Genomic DNA, 18,826 nt, shown 5'->3' on the forward strand with positions numbered 1-18,826 from the left:
ATGGACCAGCCCACGCCAGAGCTTACTGTTGGCCGTGACCACCCTCAGCTCCCTCAAGGTCGAGACCGTCACCTCCAGAATATCATCCATCCATCTTGCCCTTGGTCGGCCCCTCTTCCTTTTGCCTTCCACTTCCCCTAGCATCAGCCTCTTCTCCAGGGTATCCTGTCTTCTCATTAAGTGGCCAAAGTATTTCAGCTTTGCCTTTAATATCATTCCCTCAAGTGAGCAGTCTGGCTTTATTTCCTGGAGTATGGACTGGTTTGATCTTCTTGCAGTCCAAGGCACTCTCAGAATTTTCCTCCAACACCACAGTTCAAAAGCATCTATCTTCCTTCGCTCAGCTTTCCTTATGGTCCAGCTCTCACAGCCATAGGTTACTACGGGGAATGCCATTGCTTTAACTATGCGGACCTTTGTTGTCAGTGTGGTGTCTCTGCTCTTAACTAGGGTGACCATATGACCGGATTTGCCTGGATTTGCCTGGGTCTTTGATGGCAAATCCGGGAGGGGGAGGGGAAAACCGGGTTTTCTCCAAAGAGCAGCTCTAATGGGAATTAACAAAAATGCTTATAACTCCATCATTTTTTAAGATAAAGACATGCAACTTGGCACAATGGTAGCTCTTAGGAAGGGCTTTAGTCATACCAAATTTGAAACAGATCCATTCGTCCATTGAATTTTTAGGAAATATTTTTTTAAATTGAGGTTTTAAAATTATTTTTAAAATTGTCATTTTTAAAAATAAAGAGATGAAACCTTGCACCATGAAAGGATTTAGGTAGAGCTTTAGCCACACCAAATTTGAAACAGATCCGTTCATCCATTGATTTTTTAGGATTTTTTTTAAAAATTGAGGTTTTTAAATTATTTTTAAAATCGTCATTTTTAAAGATAAGAGATGAAACTTTGTACTATGATAGGATTTAGGTAGAGCTTTAGCCACACCAAATTTGAAACATATCCATTCATCCATTGATTTTTTAGGAATTTTTTAAAAATGAGGTTTTAAAATTATTATTTTTAAAACTGTCATTTTTAAAGATATAGAGCTGAAAGTTGGCACCATGATAGCTTTTAGGTAGAGCTTTAGCCATACCAAACTTGAAACAGATCTGGGGCCAGTAGCAAACCCTGTTAACAACAACAGCAGCTTGCAATGAATGAAGATACAGTCAGAAAAGATATTTGAGGGAAGGGGAGAATGTAACACAGAGAGTATAGCAAAAACTTCAAAGTACAGACAAACCTACAAAAGTAGGAGTGAGTGAAGTTAATTTCAGATACATTGAATCTCTCACTTGTTCTTTATTTCAGTGATTTTAACATTAAGATGCTATGTAGAACAGATTTGTCTTAAATGTGTGCTGTAAAATCAGACATGTGACCAAGGCTATGTTCGGGTGGGCACGCCCCCTTGGTGCTGGACACGCCCCCTTGGGGGCCACCATGTTGTCCTCCTTTTTGGTTTCCAAAATATGGTCACCCTATCTTAACTATTTTATCAAGATTTGTCATTGCTCTCCTCCCGAGAAGTAAACATCTTCTGATTTCCTGGCTGCAGGATTTTTTTTCTTAAAACAGCTAATTTGTATAAAATAGGGTGACAATATGAAAAGGAGGACAGGGCTCCCATATCTTTAACAGTTGTATTGAAAAGGGAAGTTCAGCAGGTGTCATTTGTATATATGGGGAACCTGGTGAAATTTCCTCTTCATCACAACAGTGAAAGCTGCAGGTGCCCTGCCCTCTTTTAAATTCGGTCACTCTAATATAACTCCTGCACTTTAACTTGTGATGAAGAGAGAATTTCACCAGGTTCCCCATATATACAAATGAGCCCTGCTGAAATTCCCTTTTCTATGCAACTGTTAAAGACACAGGGGCCCTTTCCTCCTTTTCATAGGGTCACCCTAGTATAAAACTGACCCTTAAAGGTCAGTATTGCACCCCTCTGAGGTCTGTGCCCTAGGCGGCTGCCTAGTTGGCCTAATGGTAGTGCCGGCCCTGAGGAGAGGGTGCAGGAAATAGGAATCAAGCTGCAGGACATTCTCTATCACCCCCTGGTGTCTGCAAACATGTGGAGTTGTTCCTTATCCAACAGTTCAGGCCCTAAACACAGGGGTGGAGAGCCTCAGGCCTGAGGGCCAAATCATGTCTGCTCATGAAGGTAGTGCTAAATTGTCTGAAAGCAAACATGTGGACTAGTAGTAGGCTCCTGTTCCAGCACCCGCAAGTTAGCCTTTCTTTCTTCATTGCTTGCAAACCCTCTGTCAATCTCGAATTGGAGTGATCCATTTCAATGCAAGGTGATATTTTGCTTTGTTGCATTTTTGAGTACCCCTTCATTACAACAACCTCACTCATTTTTGGTCTGTTTCTGGGCCTGTTCAAAGTGATAGTTATGACCATTACAGTCCTAAATAGAATCAGAGAATCATAGAATAGCAGAGTTGGAAGGGGCCTACAAGGCCATCGAGTCCAACCTCCTGCTCAATGCAGGAATCCACCCTAAAGCATCCCTTCCAGCTGCCTCTTGAAGGCCTCTAGTGTGGGAGAGCCCACCACCTCCCTAGGTAACTGATTCCATTGTCGTTCTGCTCTAACGGTCGGGAAGTTTTTCCTGATGTCCAGCTGGAATCTGGCTTCCTTTAGTTTAGGACCAAGATATCTGAAGGAGCAACTTCTCCCATTGGAGCCTGCCCAGATATTAAGGTCTCCTGCAGAAACCCTCCTGTGCATCTTCCTAATATCTGAGCTGCATTTGGCAGAGAAGTGTAAAATGGCCTTCTTTTAAAATGCTGTTCCCTGCAAAGAAAGGTCTATTTCCCCCACTCACATTGTAACTTTTCATTGCTGTATTTTCTAACAAGCCTTATGCCTGTAAAATTGCTAAATAGTCAACACTAGCCATTTTAAGGAATCATATTGTGTTTTGTAGGGTTACCATCCAAGCGGTTTCCCCCAGACATGTCCTGAAAATGGAAGGCAAAGCCAGGGTCCAGGGAGGAAATCTCTTATTAAGAAAAAATCTGGAAAACTTGCCACCGGTGAGATGCTGGAAAGGCCTGTTTCGGCTCCTTGGTAAACAGGCCTTTCCAGCTCTTCCCATGTCACATCTGGGCTTCTGCTGGGTCATCATCATGGCGATGACCCAGCAGAAGCCTGGATGTAGGCTGGGCAAGGCTGGGAAGGATGCCCACAAGGCCTGCTTAGGCTCTTCTGGACCTGGGCCTTCCCAGCCACCATCTGGGCACAGCAGGATCTTCCTGAAAGACCCTCGCCCTGCTTTCTCCATCCATGCTTTTCAAGATGAACTGTGGCATTGGGGGCTGCTAGGAGACACTCATGAAATAGAAAAATATTTGATTTGGGGGGAAAGCTTTTCGAAACAAAAAACAAATCAATTTAATACTTTATGTACTTTAAATTAAAGATCAAATCTACCTGGATTACTTTAAAATCTGTAAGGGTCTGTAAGCTCTGAGGGTTAACAAGTTGCTTGTATGGAAAATGCAGGTTTGGTCTTGAAGTGAAAAGTACAAATAGGGAAACAGCTTATCTTCAATGCATTTTTGTTTTGCTCCATACTACATGGCATATGTTAGAAAAGGTGTAGCTGTTAGTATGAACTACTTGATGGTGGTTACCACAGTATAAATCTAGTTTCAATTACATTGGAAGCAAAAGAACTTTGTCAAAGTTTCATGGAGTGTGATGTGGTTTAATTAATATGTGTCTGTAAAGGTGTGTAATTCCTATGATGTTACCCTCTGGAATAGATTATTTGATGGTGTAATGGATTTTAATATGTTACTAACAATTGTAGTAGAATTCCTAAGATGGGATTTGTAGTGGAAGCTTCTGGGGTGTTGCACAGGAAAAGGGCCTCTTGTTCCAAGCTAGAGGAATGTGAGTTGCTGTGGCAACCAAGGACATAATGTATTTATGGTCAGATAAGAGAGACAGAAGTCTCTCTCTCTAGAAACTTAACCATCAATGTATATACCTTCGAAGAGAGATATAAAGGGGGGAATAGTTTGCTGTTTGTATGGCATTATAAATACAGGGAGCTTTGAGGCAGAGTTCAATCTCTGATTTGCTAATTAAAGCGCCTTTTGCTTTTGAATGCTATCTGAGTCGTTTTGGCCAGTGTATTGGAAATCCATGACAATGGTTTTAAAAGGAAACTATTAATTAGGAAACTTTATAAAGCTGCACTATTTATCCTTATTACGATTACTATTCATCCATGTTAGGACTGCAGTTTACACTGAGAGGATATAAATCTGAAAACATGTTTTACTGCATTCAGAAAAATACTTTTATTTGACTTTCATCAGCCTTCAGGAGAATGTAGCACACAAACCACACAGGACAAAAAGTTATGTTCTGTGAGAACAGTACATTCCACCTGTAGCTCCATATGAAGACAAATAGTTTTGCTTTAAAATCTTTTGTGTGGTTTTTGTTTTTTTGTTTTTAAGAAAAACCAATCCCCTGTGAATAAATTTACAAAGGTGTTTGACATCCCTTCAAAGTACTGGAAATGATAGAATGAAGTGCACAAGACACTGTAGATTTTCAGGGGCAATGCATGGCTACATGTTTCCCCTGATACAGCAGACTAAAGTGTATGATCTCAGTGTTTTTAGTATGGTATATTGTTAGCTCCAGTGATGAGCTTTCAGGTTTTTTCAGGGTTGCCAAGGGAACAAAGTAGTCAGACTCACATGTTTGCTTACCAGGAGACTAAAAGCCTCGTCCCACGTAAACTTTTGTTCTGGTTTACCCTTGAATTATCTCATTTCGCTTATATGGTGCTTATATAGCATATGAAAACTCGTAAACTTACACCTCTGCTGTAGCGTGTTGGGGAGATCCGTTGAGGTTCACTCACACATGTTCTTATCACCACTCCCCAGATCTTCTTTGTACGTTCTCCTCCTCCCGTTTATTGGTTATTTGAAGTGGGGACAACTCCCCCTCTGACAACAGGGATTTGGATTTGCTTATCTTGTTACTGAACACCAAGGTAGAATGTTACATAAGACTGCAGTCAACTCTTTTGCATGCTTACTCAGTAAATAAATCCCATTGAGTTCAATGGAATGCATTTCCAAATTAGAGCCCCTCGGATTGCAGTCTTAATTTTTGCAACTTTAAAAAGGAAAATAACATGGGGTGGGCGGGGTGGTAGGAAGTGGCCATCTCAACTCCCAGGGTATGGAGGAGGAGACTTCAAATGCAGCGCCAGGACCTCCAATGGCAGAGGAATTGAGAGGCAAATCACAGTTACTGAGAGGATTAAGCCATCCTTTCCCATGTGGGGGCTCCCAATAAAAACTGGACTCCCCATTGTTAAAAAAAGAGAAGAAAAAGGTGGGGAGATGCAGGATCCCCCCATGCAGAACACTTCCATCTCTGCTTCCCCCTGTTTGTGTCTCCTGCCATCCCCCGCTCAGCTTCACATGTTCAAAGGAAAGAACACATACACACACATATTCATTCAGAAGCAGCCAAAGGACTTCACTTGAAACTGACCAGCCTTTGAAGAGCAGGCTCTGACAGACCCACAGTAAGGAACATGTTCCTTTGCAGTGGAAAATGGTTAAAAACACACATAGATCTAAAGAGTCTCTCTCTCCCACCCACCCCTTTTCTTTCCTCCCTCGCTGTCCAGTCTACTTGATTTGTATATATGTGGGTGAGGGTTGCTGATGCAAATCCCATTGATTTCAACTGCTAACATGACATGCTGCCCTTTGGTCTGTGCTTAGAAAAAGGGTGCAGAAAGAGGGGGAAATCTTTCCAGCTCCCCCTTCTCTCCCCTCCAAGCACAGACCAAGGGGCAGCAGGTCACGTTAGCAGTTGAAATCAATGGGATTTACTTTTGAGTAAAGTAAATCCTATTGAAGATGCACAGTTTTGGATGTTCAAAGCCATGGAAATGCGATCCTAAGTTCCTTCGCAGTAACAGACTATATAAGCTCCAATGGATTTGAGGGAGGAAATGTAAAAAATCGTAAAAAATCGGCGTATGACCCAATCTGGTTCAAATTCGGCATGCTGAAAGCTCTCCTCAATACCTACTACTGTGCCAATTTGGATCTCTTTATCTTTAAAAATGAGGGTGCTGCTGGCAAGGAGGGTGCAGTTCCCACATTTCTTTTAAAGAGAAAATGCATGAGTTAAGATGGAAGAAGCAGGAGGAGGAAGTATTTGAATTGTCAATTAAAAACACCTGCTGGAGACAAGACACACCCCTTTCTTTCATCAGCAATTCTGCCCCTTGAAAACACACCCACAGAACACCGGATTTAAAAACGAGGGATGACCATATGAAAAGGAGGACAGGGCTCCTGTATCTTTAACAGTTGCATAGAAAAGGGAATTTCAGCAGGTGTCATTTGTATATATGGGGAACCTGGTGAAATCCCCTCTTCATCACCACAGTTAAAACTGCAGGAGTGACCAGATTTAAAAGAGGGCAGGGCACCTGATGTGATGAAGAGGAAATTTCACCAGGTTTCCCATATATACAAATGACACCTGCTGAACTTCCCTTTTCAATACAACTGTTAGAGGTACGGGAGCCCTGTCCTCCTTTTCATATTTTCATCCTATACATGCTGCAGTTTGAGTGATGTGCTTTCACATGCCTGGAAGAACCAGACTTTCCCAGCACCAAAATATTACACATCTTTTGGCTTTATAGCACAATTAAAGCAGGATGCGTGGGAGTTATTTACAATAAAAGCAGATTATAAACTGGAAAACTTCGGAGTCCTTTGCACGCAATTTGCAGTGATTGCAGAGTATAACGCTGGTGTGATAAAGCTTTATATTTATTGGCATACCTTACAGCACATCACGTATATCCCAATAAAGATAGACCAGACTGTGAAAGCTTCCTACAAAGAAGACCTTCAACCAGTCTGGACCCCCACCCCTGGGTTGCAAGAATAATTATAGCATAGCTTGGACTTGGCACTGTTGCCAAGTTAAGCAAGTGATTGATTACTAGGTTTACTAACAAGGTATTACATTCTCAGTATAGAAAAGCATTAGAAATAATGAACCTTACTGATAGTAAGACACTTCTGGACATCTCTTTGGCACGAGTAAGCTCTACTAATTGGGTTTCGAAGGGTGTTATGGCCAGGTTTTTGACTGAACCACCTTGGAATGTAAGCTCGTTAGTATGCTCCATGAGAACCGTGCTTGGACTCATCTTCCCCTGGACAGAGGAACGTTGCAGACTAGTACAGAAAAACAACCATTTGCTTGCTTAGAAGCAGAAGCAGCCATTCACCCATAAACCTTTGTGGGTAGCCATGGTTTGCAGGCCTGTACGCCCTACATATATGTATTCATAGAATCATAGAACCATAGAATAGCAGAGTTGGAAGGGGCCTACAAGGCCATCGAGTCCAACCCCCAGCTCAATGCAGGAATCCACCCTAAAGCATCCCTGTCCAGCCGGAATCTGGCTTCCTTTAACTTGAGCCCGTTATTCCGTGTCCTGCACTCTGGGAGGATCGAGAAGAGATCCTGGCCCTCCTCTGTGTGACAACCTTTGAAGTATTTGAAGAGTGCTATCATGTCTCCCCTCAATCTTCTCTTCTCCAGGCTAAACATGCCCAGTTCTTTCAGTCTCTCTTCATAGGGCTTTGTTTCTAGACCTCTGATCATCCTGGTTGCCCTCTTCTGAACACGCTCCAGCTTGTCTGCGTCCTTCTTGAATTGTGGAGCCCAGAACTGGTCGCAATACTCTAGATGAGGCCTAACCAGGGCCGAATATAGAGGAACCAGTACCTCACATGATTTGGAAGCTATGCTTCTATTAATGCAGCCCAAAATAGCATTTGCCTTTCTTGCAGCCATATCGCACTGTTGGCTCATATTCAGCTTGTGATCTACAACAATTCCAAGATCTTTCTCATTTGTAGTATTGCTGAGCCAAGTGTCCCCCATCTTGTAACTGTGCATTTGGTTTCTATTCCCTAAATGTAGAACTTGGCATTTATCCCTACTAAATTTCATCCTGTTGTTTTCAGCCCAGCACTCCAGCCTATCAAGATCACTTTGAAGTTTGTTTCTGTCTTCCAGGGTATTAGCTATCCCACCCAATTTTGTGTCATCTGCAAATTTGATCAGCGTTCCCTGCATGTTCCCTATATGTCATGTAGACATATGTACATCTCTGTTTCTCATATAGGAGATTGATCCCACATTATACTTTGGGCTGTTTTAAAATAGTTTTAGATATCTCAAAACAGTAATTGTTAGAACAGGATGGCCCTATCTCGAAATATCTTGATTAAGTAAGTTTTGGGGCCTTAAGGATAGATTTTAGATAGTTCTCTTTCAGTCTTTGCATTTTTCTCTCCTTCACTCTCTTGATCCTCTTCCTTCTACCCTGTTTCTCTTGACTCACACACATATGTGGGGATTGATGCTGATTCTCCTATGACACATCTACCCCAAGAAGGATATAAAACTATGAAAGCAGTATGAAAGCATTATATGGCATGTGACGATGGGTCCCAACAGTTGTCAGTGCTCTTCAATACTGCTATAAAGCTGTAGTGTGGCCCCTGCCCTCATCAGCAGTGTGCACAGGATTGCACCAAGGGTCCACAGCATGAGTCATATCCTGCAGGATCTCTCCCCCACCCCCCATTTTGAAGAGGTGTGCTTTTTCCCATGCTTATCCCTGAGAAGTAACCTAGGTGAAATGACAACTTCATACAGACACATCCCTGGCAGTTGCTGTACACTGTAGGATTGAGAACAAGTAGTACCTTGCTTGGACCATGGATGATCAGATGCACAGTGAGGGTTGAGGCATCAGCGGAACTTGAAATCACCTTGTTTCTCCCCCAACTCTCCTTGAGCTTGTTTTGTTTTTGTTTGTTTGTTTATTTCGGTCATAGACCAGCACAGCCGAAAACATCATCACAATAATATTTTTTAAAAAACCCAACATGCAATAACATACATAAAATACAAAAAACACGGCAGTCTCAACCTAAGTCTAAGGTACAATAAAATTCTTCAACATCAATTTCTGTCGGCTTATGGCAGCAGCACAAAAACTGGCCACTTTTAGAGTAACCTGAGGATTCTGATCCGATAGAAGATGTTTTATGTAATATTCATCTGATCTACTGGGAGTTCGCTGCAAGATAGAGGTTATAAATGTTTGGCGCAAATCTTGATAAAAGGAACAATACAGCAGAACATGGCCTACTGTTTCCACTTTACCCATCTCACAAGGACATACCCGTTCTTGGTGGGGCATATTTCCAAACCTTCCATCCAAAAGGGCTGAAGGCAGAACGTTAAACCTGGCCAGAGTGAAAGCTTTCCTGAATTTAGGAATATTCAAGTCCACCAAATATTTTGCATAAGCAAATATCCTCCCATTATCTCTAAATCCAGGATACCTTGAAGCCAAACTCAAATGATTTTGCAATTCCATATCCCAAATACATTGTTGAATTGTCATTTTAGCTTTTTCATAACCAAGAGCAACTAGGGCGTTTGGTGAGAAGCCCAGAACTCTCAGTTTTTCATATAGCGTAGTTTTCCATTTTGTCTGGAATGTATCAATTAATGTCAGTGGGGCCAGGCCCACTGGGGAGAAAATCAGCTTCAGCCAGTAATGAATCCTAAGGATCCATATACGGGCCTCAATAGAAATTTGCCCTGTCTCTAAACGAACAATTACATTTGGCACACAACTTGGGACTCCCAACACTGAACGCAAAAACTTCGTTTGAGTGACTTCAAAGGGGGCAAAACTTTTGTATGCACACAACTGTGATCCATATAACATCTGGGAGACGGCCTTCCCCTTGAAAACTTGAATGGCTGAGGGAATATATTGGCCTCTTTTCGTATAGAAAAAGTAGAGGAGAGCCTTGATGCTTCTCTGTGCATTCTCAATTGCATTTTTAGTTTGCAAACTCCATAAGGCAGAAGAATGAAATGTTATAACCAATTATCTAAAGGATGAAACTTGTTCAATAGGATGGTTGAGCCGAGTCTCAAAAATCTTGTCTCAGGGAAACGCGTGTAACCTTCCTGTGGCTGCAGTAAAGGGCATTTTCTTTCTTCCGCTGTGACTTTTGCGTGCTATCCGCACCCTGCCTTGGCCATTTATTTATTTCAGTAGGCGTTTTCTTATCCAGATAGCAGTTTCTACCCAAATTGTGCATTCATACTCCACAGACCACATACTTTTTGTCATGTGCTCCTAACAAATAACATTTATGTATTCTCTTACCATGAATTCCCAGAGGGAAGATAAGGCCATAGAAGGAAATTTAGTTAGTCTAATTTAAACCTACCCAGGCCACAGCTAGACCTAAGGTTTATCCTGGGATCATCCAGGGTTCGCCCCTGCCTGAGCACTGGATCCCCTGTGTGTCACCTAGATGAACAAGTTTGACCCCTGGACGATCCAAGGATAAACCTTAGGTCTAGCTGTGGCCTCAGTCTCTTCTTTCATCCCCCCTAAAGGATGGAAAATATGGAGAAGACAGACTTGTGTTTTTTTTTTTGCAGATCAGGCCAAAGTCAGACTAGTTAAGTATGGTCTAAAGCTACAAAAGTAGGAGTGAGTGAAGTTAATTTCAGATACATTGAATGTCTCACCTGTTTTTTATTCCAGTGATATTACCATTAAGATGATTTTTTTATTTCAGTGATTTTAACATTTAGAACAGATTTTTCTTAATTGTGTGCTGTAAAATCAGACATGTGACCAAGGCTGTGTTCAGGTGGGCACGTCCCTTTGGGTCTTGACACAAACTCCTGCTGGTGGACATATTGGTGGGCACCCCCCCCTTGGGAGCGGACACATTGTCCTCCTTTTTAGTTCCCAAAATGTGGTCAACCTGCTGCTGCCCTGTTTTGATTATAGACTATCATTTATGGTTACGCTTTGATGCTTTTATCTTTGATTATATTTTTTATCACTGTTAACTACCTTGGCCATCTTTAAAATAAATTTATAATCAATAAGTTCTTTTGTTTCTGCATGAACATACTGGATTTCTCCATTGATTTCTATGGGCAGCTTTGGGGTTGGGAAAAATTGCTGTATGTGTTCAGAACCAGTGTTCTTTAGCAAGACTGGGAGATCAGTTATTCTGAGATAAGTCTCCTTTTCTGTGCAGGAGTTGGCAGCCGTCTTCAGGCAGTGAGTCCCAGCTGGGAAGTTGGAGGATAGAGCCTTGTCCATAAACAGCTGCAGTAATCACAGGCAGCCCTAACTATTGAAAATGTTCAGCAGACAATACAGTGTGGAAATTTATTAGTCTGAAACCCAGTTTGTTCAGATTCATTTCCAACACTGCCTACAGGGAGGAGGAGGAGGAGGAGGAGGAGGAGGAGGAGGAGAAGAAGAGGAGGAGGAGGAGGAGGAGGAGGAGGAGATATCTATTGAAATGGGGTGGGGGTTGTGATAGACTTGTTTTACAGGACTAACATGTGCAGATTATTCTGCTTCTACATAACCCCCAAAATGTTTATGTAAGAGCTACTGGGTAAAAATTCCCCTCATGATTAAAAAGACAGCCTACAACAAGCTGTTCAGAAGAGATAAAGGCTTTCTTGTCTATCGCTATGTAACTAGGGGACAGAGCCAAAGAATTATTTAGCTCTGGACTCATCAAGGGTGGGGATACATTCATTTTCTACCACTCCCAAACTTCAGGTTCTATCCTAATGTTGCATCTGGTATTATGCAGGAAAGCTGTGAATATCACTATGGTTACAGTCTTTACCATAGGTCATTCTTGTTCTGAAATCGGCTGGGATGAAAAGCTCTCCTAAAACCTGCAAATAATTCATACCCAAGGTAGTGGATGCAGGTGGGTGGGATCCTGCAAGAAATGTGATTTGAAAAGATATCCATTTTATGACATTCATTTATTTGTTTTTTGTATTAGTAATACTTAGATATTGCTTAATATGGAAAAATCACAAAGCAGATTTGGGTTTAGAACGTGCATTGCATTAAAGGACTGCTCCTAGAAGTAGAAGTGAGTGCGGGAGGAGCTCAAACACTGGAGGAAAGGGAAGGAAGGAGACCACTATGCTGGGAGGGACTCGGGGGGGTTAGGGGGTTCCCAGCCTGGACTGGAAGATCATTTCTTTGATAAAAACAAATAAATGCCAAATTCTAGATCAGTTGAGGCTATTTATGTAAACTCGGCTTCCCATTGGTGCCAGCGGAGGTGGGGGGAGGGAGTAATCTTACGCTGCAATCCACTCCACCTGGGCGTAAGTCCCATGTTACTTAAATTTAATTTCAGTGGAACTGTAGCATCCCTCCCCCTAATTTTCCTTTCCCTTTATTTAGGGTGACCATATGAAAAGGAGGACAGGTCTCCTGTAGCTTTAACAGTTGCATAGAAAAGGGAATTTCAGCAGGTGTCATTTGTATGCATGTCGCACCTGGTGAAATTTCCTCTTCTTCACAACAGTTAAAGCCGCAGGAGCTATTCTGCAGCTATACTGTGACCAGATTTAAAAGAGGGCAGGGCACCTACAGCTTGAACTGTTGTGAAGAAGAGGGAATTTCACCAGGTTCTCCATATATACAAATGACTCCTGCTGAAATTCCCTTTTCAATACAACCGTTAAAGATACAGCAACCCTATCCTCCTTTTCATATGGTCACCCTACTTTATTTATTTATTTATTTATTTATTACATTTTTGTACTACCCAACAGCCAAGGCTTTCTGGGCAGGTCACAAACATGTGCACTTGATGTGTGGCAAATGTACATAGGTTGAATTTGTTTAAGTTGTCTTTTACCACCCCAATGAAATCTCACCCTTCATATGACAGTGTTATGCAGTAAAAGTTATACAGTATTACATTTGGAAGCACAAAGTTATATTATGTTTGCGTTCCAAATTTACGATGGAATAGATTGCTCTGAAAGTGGCAGAGAAGGTCTGCTAATCCCCCCCCCTGCAAACTCTCCCCCCCACCTCCCACTTGCACCCACACACTGGAAGCCTCAAGGTGTTACACCATCAATGGCATGGCCACCATCTCTGTTGATGGCATTGGACCAGCAACCTGTTCAGGTCAGAGAGAGAACCACCAGGTTCAATGTGCAAATAGTGACATTACCACTAAAAGACACTCAAGGTGTGTGAAAATATGCCAATTTTTTTTTTAAAAAAAAAACCACCACAGGATCTACTGTGCTTATTTCCCCAGCTGCAGATGACAAGCATACTAATTGCCAAATGGAACAGCGATTCATAAGGGTGCAATCCTAGACAGAAAAGAATGTCCTACAGCTCCCAGCATTCCTGAGCCAGAAGTGACTTTTTATAGGACTTTTTCTGACTCAGAGCTTCATCACACCAGCGTTATACTGTGCAATCACTGTGAATTGCGTGCAAAGGTCTCTGAAGTTTTCCAGCTTATAATCTGCTTTTATTGTAAAGTACTCTGAAGTTTTCCAGTTTATAATCTGACTGTGAAGTACTCCCATGCATCCTGCTTTAATTGTGCTATAAAGGGGAAAGGATCAAGCTATTTTGCTAGTAGTTTTTGAGCAAATCATTTGTTGTTCTCTGAGCGGCCACTGGGGGCGCAGGAGCAAGATTTGATATGTTTAAAGAAAAATTAAACAAACGCGTACATCTGTGTAAGCTTTAAAGATAAAGACATCAAAATTGGCACAGTAATAGATATTAAGGAGAGCTTTAAGCATACCAAATTTGAATCGGATTGGGTCATCCGTTGTTTTTTTAATGATTTTTTTACATTTCCCCCCTTAAACCCTTTTCCTGGTATGCAAAGGATCTTAGGAGCGCTGCCGCCCGGGGTGTGATTTAGCTAGCAACAACAACAACATTAACTTAGCACTGTAGGGGATAATGCGAGGGAAACAGGTACGTGGGATGAAGCTATCAATGTGCCCTGAACGATCTTCCTCCCCAACACATGAGGCAGGACGTCTGCCCATTAAAGTAATTTTATATTGTAAAAGGTGTTTGTGATTGAGCATATATTAAGCAGAAAGATTTATATTGTTATATAAAATTCAGTTTAAAAACAACAAAGAAAATAAAGAAACTTGAACAGAATGTTCTTTCCTTGCCTTATTAACACAAACACAAATTTATGATATTGAAAAAAAATACTTTGCAGAGGGAGAGAGAAAGACAGACAGACAGATTGGAGAGGCCTTGTGGCCCCCATATCTTTCCTTTCCCTTTTTTTCCAGGGGTGAGGTGAGGTGGGGTGGGGGAAATACAACACAACCAAAAAGAGTTCAAAAATAGATATATTTATTTACAAAAATTGGGGGCTGCATGGACATTCAGTTGTCTTCAAGGGACTATCCTACACAAAGTTGGCGTTCATCTAAAAATAAAGGAACATTTTTGTTTTAACTCTTTAGTGGCACAGACATTTCTAGGCAAGAAACCTTTTCTTTCTTCGCCAGTGGGGACCCCATGTGGCTTAGAAAGCAATCTGTTGCCCAAGCAATTCTTTCCACTAAACAGAGCTATTACACCAGTTCCTTAACAAAAGAGAAACACACACACGCGCGTACGTGCCCAGATACACAAAAGGATTAGCCAGTATCCCACCCACCCCAGGATGGATTGACAAATCCATCAGTTTCTCTTTCTCACACAGTCACATTTTTTTAATAAAAAAAACCCACATGTTCTTTCCATCTGGAATGTGAGGAAATTCACAAATGTTGATGAAGGGTTATCAAAAACAAACTGAAATACAATTTTCACCCAGCCCATTTCCTTTCCCATCGCTCTTAAAATGACATGTAACTGCTACAATAGCAAATGCCAATTGCCTCCCCAATTTGACCCCACTCATACTTCTGGTGGGCTATCTGGGCTTCATTGTTTAATTTTATATTTATGAAGTATTTTCCTGCCACAAATGTGGTACCTACAGTGGCTTCCCGCATAAAATAATGCATAAAATAATTGTTTTACTCTGTACAGCACCATGTACATTGATGGTGCTATATAAATAAATAATAATTAATAATAATAAGAATAGCGTTTTTTAAAAAAATCATCACAACAGCACACATAAGCTAAAGGTCAATTAAAGCTACAGCAACGAAGGATTCCAAATCAAAGTCGTATAGCAAAATAATTTTAAACACACACCTGTGGAAGACCACGGGAGACTGTTTTTATATACCTTCTAATGGCTGAGAGTGAGGGGGGCAAAAAGATCTCATTACTTAGGGAGTTCCAGTGTGCAGGTACACAGCCAATAAGGCTTTGGCCCATGTGATGAGATTAACTTTAGATGACGTTGGGACATAGAGCAGAAACCTCATGATATGACCTCAGTGGATGGGCAAAATTATGCAGAAGCATTATGCAGAAGAGGCCATTCAGCACCCTTGCCCCAAAGCAGATACAGCTTTTGGGATTACAACCAGCAGTTCCAAGTATGTTTGGAAACATACTGGGTGTCAATGCAAATCAAAGAGCATCAAAGTAATTTGCTGCAAATAGTGGTTCCCTGATAGCAGCCTGGCCGCAGTGTTCAGTATGAATTGCCATTTCTGAACATTCAATGCTAGTGACCAGCCAAAATATTCCTGGCCACAGCAACCATCTGACCACCAAGGAGCAACACCAGGCCCAGAGGCTCCACCAAATGGAAAAGGTGGTCTTCCAAAGGGAGGGCTACCCCATCAATAACAGGCTGAACCCATTTTAATCATCTTATTGATTAAAAGCACTTCTCTCTTGCCTTTATTATGCTTCAGCTCATTAGCCCATGTCCAACCAATAACAGTCACCTGGTGCCAGTACAGAACCGCCACCTGCCTCCTTGGAAATGGATAGAACGGAGAGGCACACCTGCATACTGATGGCACCACGCTGGAAATCTGTCCGCTCCCAGGGGTGGACAGCTCTTCTAGATTTGTTTTTGTTTTTCATTGTAGAGAATGTTGAACTCCTGAGTTGATATGTACCTCATTCATGAGTGATAGGATGAGCTTGAAATTGTAATTATCTGATCCCTGCTCAGATTATTAAAGAATCCCCCAAATTGTGGTGGGCAAGCCCTTTTCAGCTCATCCCTTACAAACTGGGCCTCACCCATGCCTCACCTCCACTATTTGTAGCTGAAGACTATGGGACTTGCAAACACCCACAGTCTCTGATTGGAAAAAGATGCAGGAGTCACAGCTGTCAGGCAGTGGAGGCTGGTGGCTCCAATTTTGGTGGGGTTGTAAAACCATTCTGGGTTTTAGTCAGAACCAGCCAGAATTCTAAAGCAGCTGCCCAAGGTGCCAAATCCTATGCCCAAAATAGGTTCAGCACCTTGGATCACTCCTTTAGATTTCTGGCCAGTTCTGACCAAAACCAAGAATGGATTTACAACCCCTCCAGAATCAAAGCCACCAGCCACCACTGGCTGACAGCGGTTCCATGTGCGCCATCTTGGGCTACAGAAGGCATCTAATAGACCAGGAGGCTTGAGACTGTCATGCAGCTGACGACTATGAATGCTATTCAGTGCTGCTTGTGCTTAGGGATAAAAAAATGTAATAAATAAATAAATAAATAAATAAATAGGGATAGACAAATCCATAAATTTTGGTTTCTCTCAATTTCTCATTTTTCCAACCTTAAGTTAAATTCATCTCAAATCTTGAGAATTTCTCCAGGTCTAAATTCAGTTCTTCCCAAACTTTGAGACTTTAAAAGAAAAAAGAAAAAAAAGATTGCATTTTGTGTGCATCTCCTAATTCATGCATTTTTTCCTTAATATACACTTCTTTTTGCAAACAAATTTCTTAATGCATTTTTGAACATTATTTTCACTAAAATACATACTTTTGAAGATATTTTTTTAATTGGGGAACTCTATTGCAAAATCTGAAAAAGGGCAAATTTTGAAGGATGACTGAGTTTCATATCACCTAATGGTTCAAACATGCAAAATTAGGTAAGTTCACATTAAATTGTGATTCAAATTAATTTCTCCCCCATCCAAACAATGCCCATGATCTTGGACTGCAAAGATGTTTTTTTTTTTTTAAAAAAAAAAGATTTATACCTCGCTGTTGCTATCTAGCACACGGTGGCTTTTCGTCAAGGTATTTGCTTTGTTTGACTTGAACAGTTGAGCAGCTGGGTTGATTTATGGGCCAAGCAAACATCCCCTTAAAAGGAGGGCCTCTGATTGAAGAGTGGGGGCATAAAGATGGGGCTTCTTGTAAATAGGGGTCTGTTCTATTTGGGAGGGGGGATGTTTCCTGGTAAGCATTCACTCCAAATAACATTTTTTATGGAATCCATCATAAGAATAGGAAGTCTATTGTGTTGGGCCAATTTTTAAGGCAGCTTGTGCAGGTATGGGTGTAAGTGTTAGTAGACCAGAAGCCATAAACTTTCTCCACCATGTCCTCCTTGCAAGATGAAGAGAAGAGCTGGTATGTTTCTCCAGAGACAGGTGTTTTTGTTTCTTTCCTCCCTGTACCATGACCGACTGTGGTTTCTCTGGGTGAGGGACAAAACCCAAAACAATTAAAACATTTAAGAGCAGGGAAAGTAATTAAAGCAAAACCCAGTATTGACACAATCAGAAGTGTTACAATCGTCATGTGTTGGGCCAATGACAAACTGAGACAGCCCCATGGTTGTTATGGAGACCACGAAGTCCCGAGCTGGAGCTCCAGAGACAGCTGTGGCATGGAAGTTAAAGTCACCCAGAACCACTGTCCTGGGTCCCTCCAACTCTGCCACCTCAGGGAAGAAGGATGCTGGACAAAGAAATGGGCAGGACACCAGCAGCACCCCCATTCTGTCTCTATGGCCCAACACCAGCTGCAACCTGTCCAGACCTGCTCCAAGGTGGAGTGTTCTCCTGGTGATAGAGATGGAGGTTCTATGAACCATGGTGACTCTCCCCCACCAGCCCTCCTGCCTATGTTCATGCAGCTCTGAGTACTCAGGTGGGCAGAGCGGAGTTGGGTCAACCTTGTCCAACTCACTGACCCAACTCATGGTAATATACACCAGATTAGCCTTCTCAGCCACAATTAAATTGTGAATGAATGCAGTCTTATTGTGGACCAACGTGGCATTAAATTAATTTAAACAACTGCATAGGTTATTTTAATGAAATACTCAACTGAATTCTAGACAGGTGCACCCTGAATAAGAGACCCTCCAAATCTTGCGCCATGCTTCAAGCCGTCAAAGTTGACATGGGACTCCAAGATCTGTAGTGAGTAGTGATTCTCAGGACCTGGGAGTATATCTTTTTGTCTAAAGTCCTCTAAATGAACCAATTTCTGGTTTCCACTCCCATTAGTCATGCTATTACTTATGGCACAAAATGATTAATTATAACACCCCAGTGCCTATCACATTTAATTGAAGGAACTTGGGAAGTGAACGATCCTCACAATAGAAACATGATATAGAAATATTTATTTATTGCATTTTTATATTGATGCTACATGATTAGAACTTTCTATGAACAATCAAACCAGAAATCCAGAACTTCCTGCAGTTAAATGACTTGCCAGGGGTCAGCAACGGAGCACTTCTCTAGGAAACAATGAAGGCTTACATGCTTGCAAGATCAAGTCCTATCTTAGACTGCCAATTGGGAAAAAGAATGGGCCAGGCTGGAGTCAGCCTTACAGCAACTTCAGGAAGAAGTGAAACAATATAGTGCACACCACATTTCAAACCTATTCAGCTCTTTGGAAAACCCAATATGAAGAACAGAATACTCACACAGCAAGTTTATTTTAAAAATTTATGCAG

Source organism: Elgaria multicarinata, chromosome 2, assembly GCF_023053635.1.
Source record: "Elgaria multicarinata webbii isolate HBS135686 ecotype San Diego chromosome 2, rElgMul1.1.pri, whole genome shotgun sequence".
Lineage (NCBI taxonomy): Eukaryota > Metazoa > Chordata > Lepidosauria > Squamata > Anguidae > Elgaria > Elgaria multicarinata.